General features: G+C 42.0%; 2 non-coding genes across 2 annotated transcripts; one reads left to right on the forward strand and one right to left on the reverse strand.

The window, feature by feature from the left end:
* Positions 1-280: 280 nt before the first annotated feature.
* On the reverse strand, positions 281-362 carry trnal-uag (transfer RNA leucine (anticodon UAG)). Its single transcript has one exon. It is a non-coding gene; the product is annotated as a tRNA-Leu (tRNA).
* Positions 363-1,639: 1,277 nt separating this feature from the next.
* LOC144066372 (U2 spliceosomal RNA) lies at positions 1,640-1,830 on the forward strand. The gene has a single exon (XR_013297546.1). It is a non-coding gene; the product is annotated as a U2 spliceosomal RNA (small nuclear RNA).
* The last annotated feature ends 5,099 nt before the right edge of the window (positions 1,831-6,929 follow it).

A 6,929-nucleotide genomic window follows, 5' to 3' on the forward strand; every position in this document is an offset into this window, starting at 1 on the left:
ACTGCATTCTTTAATGCATAAGGCACTGGTCTGGCCTTCCTGAAGACCGGTTTGGTATTTGGCTTTACTGTAATGTTGGCCTTAAAATCACGAATAGTGCCTAGCTCCTCAGAAAACACTGCTTTGTGTCTCTGCAACACGGCCTCCACATCTGCATTGTTACAGCCCCTTGCTGGTATAACCGAGAAGATGCTTGCCCAGTCTAGTTTGAAGTTTGTGAGCCAGTTATGGCCAAGGATGGCTGGTGTGTCACCTTTTACGATCACTAGTGGTAGATAAATGGCAGTGGTGGGATTTGAACCCACACCTCCTGAGAGACTGGGGCCTAAATCCAGCAACTTGGACCACTCAGCCACACTGCCTTAGTATTAATCACTTGCATGTTTGTTCAAATTGTTCAAGAGCTAATTAATGGAAACAGGCAGAAATGTGACAACAACTCGTCAAGTTTAATAAACATAGCGCTATGTGACTGTCAATGCGATACAAATAATGGCTTCTATCTCATTGAGGGTCCAGATGGGAAGAAGAGAGTTTATCTATGGGAGGCTCAGGGTTAACTTCATGCTGACACAACCCTGTAGACAGCTGGGGAGCCGCTGACACTGTGGTTATCAGCAGTTTTGCACGCTGGCCAGAGTTCTTTCTGTACGTGTTTTTATGGTACCAAACTTTCTTACGTTTCAAATGCACCCTTCAGTCCCCCTTTTGGAATCGAAAGATTCCAACAAAAGGCCAGATTTGGGGTTCGCTGCGATGGAAGTTGGAGCCAAGGCTCTCCCGTTGAGGTGACAAATGAAAGTCTGGAATTCTTATGGGTGTCTGTGGTGGATGCAGGTGCAGTTCAAGGTGTTGTGGATCATCTTTGTTTAGTCCGCTCCAAGTAGTCCAAGGCGTTTGGCTTCTCTTTGTTTAGTCTAACTTAGGTTATCAGGAGCAAAGCATTTATACATCATTTTACTTTAAGCAAAGATAGCAAAGTAAGTTTAATGGTAAAGCAAAGCATATTCTTTGTTGCAAGCAAACTTATAATATGAAATAATCCTGACATTCCCCCTTTTTATAATATATTTGCACACAATCTAATTCCATTATGCCTAAATGTTAATAATTCCTTTTTATGACAAATATAATTCCACCAGGGGGGGTTGTGCAAGTTGCAATGAAAAAGGAAGAACAAAATCAATCTCGTCCAATTCGCTTTATGACAAGTGCAGCAATCCAGGTAACGTCCACCTGTGTGGAGTTTGCATGTTCTCCCTGTGTGGGTTTTCCTCCCACATTCCGAAAAATATGCATGGTAGGCTGATTGGACACGCTAAATTGCCCCTAGGTGTGAGAGTGCATGGTTGTCCGTCTCCTTGAGCCCTGCGATCGGCTGGCCACCGATTCAGGGTGTCCCCCGCCTCTGGTCCGTAGACAGCTGGGATTGGCTCCAGCACCCCCTGCAAACCCTAATGAGGATAAAGCGGTTCAGAAAATGGGATGAGATGAGTTCCCCTGTTATCACACTAAACGTGTGTCGTTGTAGTTTGTTGTATATGTAAATGTATGTTACTATTGACATCCGACGTGTGTTTCCACTACTTTAGGTTGAATTATCTGGAATGAAGTTGTCCTTCGCGTCTGTTTAAGGAATATCGCTTCTCAGCCTTTTGACTAAGATCAAGTGTAGTATCTGTTCTTATCCGTTTAATATCTGTTATGTCTCCTAAATGGGGACCATATATTAAATTGATGTTTGGGACTAGGTGATGAAATAGGAGATTGCTCCTTCCACTCCACGCATCATCCTGGTATTGCAGTATCTCCATGAGAGATGCAAACCCCTCTATTTGTCAAAATACATATACTAACTCTTGAAGTTCCTAAGTTTAATGATTGAAACGACAGAAGTGAATCTGAAATTTCATATATTATTCATGAGGATGAGGGGTGATTTAAATGAACAAATTAAAGCCTTTCTTTTGTTACAAAATCTAAGTTAAACAAGACTGTATAAACATTCACATTTGATATAATAATATATTGATTGACGATCATCATTTTTGCCAGTACAGCTTGTTTAAATGCCTGCTCAGCGTCGAGGTGCCACTCTTTTTGCTGTAATATGAAAGCAAAGCGCCACATTGACTGCATTCAGCATACATTTTTTCCCCAAGATAGCGTCGTATTGAGGATATATCAGTGGCGGGCGGTGCATTTTCTGGTAGTGCCTTCAACGTAAAACCTCTACTGCAGCTACAGCTGCGACACATAAAAAAATAATCAATAAATTAATGCACAAAAATGGGGTAAAATCCACTTCCTAGCAGCATTTCATGATTAAATACAAATACTGGAGCTTTTTAGACATTAAAACCAGGCCAGGGGGTGATTTTCCCGGGAAAAGACAGCGATGAACGTCAATAGTGTACGGTAAAACATTGCCCGAAAATGGGGTAAAATCCAGCCAAAAACAGCATTTATTGATTAAATACAAATACTGGACCTTTTTAGACATCAGAACCGGGCCCGGAGTATCATTTCCCCGGTAAAAAGACAGCGCTGAACGTCGATACGTCCATACGTGAAATGACAAAAAATGCACTAAAATTAGGTAAAATCCACTTCCTAGCATCAGTTATTGATTGAATACAAATACTGGAGCTTTTGAGACATTACAACCAGGCCAGGGGGGTGATTTTTCCCGGGAAAAGACAGCGACGGACGTCAATGGTGAAACGCCAAAAATTAAACTGGGGTAAAATCCACTTCCTAGCAGCATTTTGTGATTAAGTATAAACACTGGAGCTTAAATACAAACACTGGAGCTTTACAGATATCAGAACTTGGCCCACAATTGAAATATTATTTAGAAATATAGCCATATTTTACTCACCATTTTTTTTTTAACTGTACACAATATCCATCCTCCTTTCGTTCTTTCTTCCTTCTTTCCTATCACCATCGAAGCTAATGATGAAAGTCGAGCCTGTCCTGTCATATTTCTGGCATAGTCCGTTTTGAAAATGGCTTTAAATCAAAACAACAATATACTATTTGCTTGTGGAGCTAAGTTAGCGCGCTGAAAGTGCCCCACACACCATTTTCCCGGCTGTAAAAGGCTTGCTTGCTTCGGAGTTGACCGCCCTTTCTTAATGATGTCCATTTTTTTCTGGAAAAGTCAGTCTGGAAAATAGCTTTGTGAGCAAATCTGCCACCAAACCCATTTATTTTCCTCCGTCAGCCATTGTGGGTGGAGTTTGCGATCTCTGGCTGGCTCACGTTGGCTTTGGGCCGCCTAATAGCCAATCATAGTTGGTGAAAGCGATGACGTATCCCTATGCCTGTGAAATGGCCTTGTTGTCACCAAATCGAATTCTGATTGGTTAAAGCAACAGTCTTGTTGATGCTTGTTTAATGCAGCAGAGCCCGCAGAACTGATTGTGAAGGCATTGAGGCAGATTTCTGACCCAGGCAACAAATAATGGCTGAAATGTGATTGGTTAAATGCTTCACTATGAAAACACACATCTGGAAGCATTAATGGACAAAATAAAATATATGATTCAGATATTTCTTAGGCCAGCAGAGAAGAAGATAAATTCCATTTAATAATAATAATCATCATCATCATCATCAGACATATGCCCTGTCGTCATCATCAACAACAAAAGCCTACTTGTCATCACACCCAGAAACTGCGTATGACGAAATTGGTAGTGCTTCTCCATAAGGTGCATTTACTCGGCAAAAGACTTAAATAAGTGATAGTTACGGACTTGTAATTTGGCATTCTGCTGTTATGGATACAGGTCACTTACCTCTCACTGTCTTTCACTTACCTTCAGTCAGCTAGTAGGAGGCAGATCACCACCCAAACATCTTTTCATATTACCTCAGAAGGGAATGTGTGTTGTGTTACCGCAAATTTAGAGTTCTGATGGATGTGGGGAAAAAAACTGTCCTTAAGCCTATTTGTCCGTACTTTGTGGGACCTATAGCGTCTGCCAGAGGGCAGCAGCTGGAACAGATTGTGACCAGGGGGGTATGGGTCCCCTATGATGTTCCTGGCTCTGCTGAGGTAACAAGGGCTGGCAATGTCTTCCAGTGAGGGCAGAGAGCAGCCGACAATCCTCTTAGGGTTAGGGTTTCTGCCATACTTGATGTATTCATCCGAGTACTTTCTTTTCTTTGCTCCAAACAGTTCTGCAAAGTGAAAATAGCAACAAATTAACAAAACACTACTATAACTACTACAACTATTATAACTGAACAACTACCGTATTTTCACGCCTATTTGGCGCATCGTTTTTTACGCTGCAGTGTCAGTAACGAGTGGTATATCTGTATTTTAGACCCACAAAGCACGCACCATTTCATTAGACGCATATATATTATATATGGATTAAATATCGAAACGCAATAGCGCTGGCTGCCGGAAGCAGCTTATTTTCGGGTTCCGGTGCGCAGTGACTGCTGGGAAATATAGTTCTTGGACGCTACACCCACACCCTAAAAACACGCTTTAAAAAGGCAACGGAAGCAAAACTGAGTTCGGCAGTGCTTTATTTGGACATTTTACAACTTACTCACGTCATCATCACCCACAAATTCATCAAAGTCCTCATTTTCTGTGTCCGAATCAAATAATTGCCCAAATGAGTCTTCCAAAAACGCTGGGTCCCGCGGTTGTAGTTCTTAAGCCTCCGGGAATGACGGCAAGCTCCGAGTTATTATATATAATATATATATATACATAGTTCACAGTCTAGCTTTGAATGCTCTGTTGACGCCAACATTTAGCGGCAGGATTTCTTTTGTAAATACAGCCGAAATGACGGCCAGCACCAAATTAGTGTGGTCGCCAGGCAGCGTAATTCTCTTTACGCCTCCCTAGGGGGGCGCGCCCCCCAGTTTGGGAACCACTGATGTAGAGCAATTGCAATAGCATCCTCAGTGGACCTGTTTGCTCTATAAGCAAACTGGTGAGGGTCAACTGAGAGAGGGATTGTATTCCTGATATGGCGGGCTACCAACTTTTCAAAGCACTTCGTGATCACAGGCGTGAGTGCAACAGGCCTATAATCATTCATGCTGTCAATGGTTGGCTTTTTGGGGACAGGGATAATGGTGGCAGATTTCAGACAGGATGGAATGATGGATTGTTGCAGGGACCAATTGAAAAGGCTTTGAGCACCTTCCCAGGTACGCCGTCTGGGCCAGAAGCCTTCCTGGTGTTCACAGACCGCATTACCAGTCTCACTTCCTGTTCCCGGAACTTCAGTGTATTGCTGCAGGGTGGTGGTGGGGGTGTTGAGACTGGGTCTGATTTGTCATTTATATTATAAAAAAATAAATATTATATCTAAAATTGTACGGCCCACATGAAATCGAGTTGACGTTAATGCACCCTTGGGCTTTTTAAGTTTCCTGCAGTGATTTTTAACGATTTTTTAAGCTTCAATGTGGTCTTAGATGACTTGAAAATGATTTTGACGGATATTTAAGGCCGTAAGGTAGATAGTTTTAGACACGCCGGCGAAGCATAGATTGAGTTAAGTGACAAATTTTGCGCATGCGCGAATCAAGCGTCACTTCTTTCGATGGCATTCGCTTTATAAATGCAAGAGAGTGGGACATAGGAAATAAATATTCATCAAATGGTCTGACATGGTTTTAGCAAAAATATATTGCGCAGGTTTGAATTAAATTGAAAACTAAATTGAACATAAATCACTTGCGGCTAAAAAAGGAGGCGATGCTTAAAGTGCATGCGCAGAACAAATCGTTCATGATACGATCTAAATCATTCCACACTGGGGGAAACTCTTTAGAATTATCAATAATTACGTAAAAGTCCATCCAACAGACCCACGACACTTTGATGAAGTTTATTTCCTTATACTACACACTTTGGCCAAACGATACATTTTCTGTATCAGTCACGTAGTTGTTTCTTAAAGCAATACACACAACAATACGGGATTTCTCTCTTGAGCTATCGGCACAGTGCTGACGCACTAGCGTCGCTCGTTCCATCACTATATATCAGCAAAACATGCTTTAGCTTAGTCCAGCTAGCAGCTAACAAAGAAACAAGTCGTCGAATAGCTTGTTTATACTTTAGCTTAATTTAGCTAGCAGCTATCAAATGAACAAGTCGTCGAAGAGCTTGTTTATGCTTTAGCTTAGCTAGCAGCTATCAAAGGAAAGGGTCGACGAAGAACTTGTAGGTTTCCTGGCTATTTTAGCTCAGCATAGCTAGCAGCTATCAATTAAACAAGTCGTCGAGGTGCTTGTTTATGCTTTAGCTTAGCTAGCAGCTATCAAAGGAACAAGTCGACGAAGAACTCGTTGTAGGTTTCCTGGCTATTTTAGCTCAGCATAGCTAGCAGCTATCAAAGTCGCCGCCATCATCAGAATTCACGTGTGGAAATGTCGGGCAGAACACAACGGCCAAAGCTCCAGGAGGAACTTTCTGTGGTCAAACTGGAGCATTCAACTCACGAGCAATCGACAGTCTGCCACATAACGCATGAGAAAGTTGTTCTTCGTAGACTAGAAGGTGGGTTCACTTTTTATTTCCATATATTCCCTTAAAGGTATTCTCTTGACATGACACTATAGTAGCTTACGTACATTTTCAAGAATTTGCACTAGCATCATTCGAAGAAAGACGTAATACATTATATTTCCATTTAAATGTAACCACTCAATGAGGGAAAGAATGAGTCTCAAGGCGTGTTAATACTTAACAACGGCAGAAAACAGGAGCTTTCCTTTTATTGTATCCTTATCACAAACAATGTATTTTTCTTGATGACGCAACGCGCGAGCGCCCCCCAGAGGCGTTCAAGAGTCATTTCTGCTACTCGCCCTCCATTTTTAGCTACATCATGGTGTCAAGGTGGCGGCCCGGGGACCAAATCTGTCCCGCCGCATCA

This window comes from Stigmatopora argus, chromosome 20 (assembly GCF_051989625.1).
Source record: "Stigmatopora argus isolate UIUO_Sarg chromosome 20, RoL_Sarg_1.0, whole genome shotgun sequence".
NCBI lineage: Eukaryota > Metazoa > Chordata > Actinopteri > Syngnathiformes > Syngnathidae > Stigmatopora > Stigmatopora argus.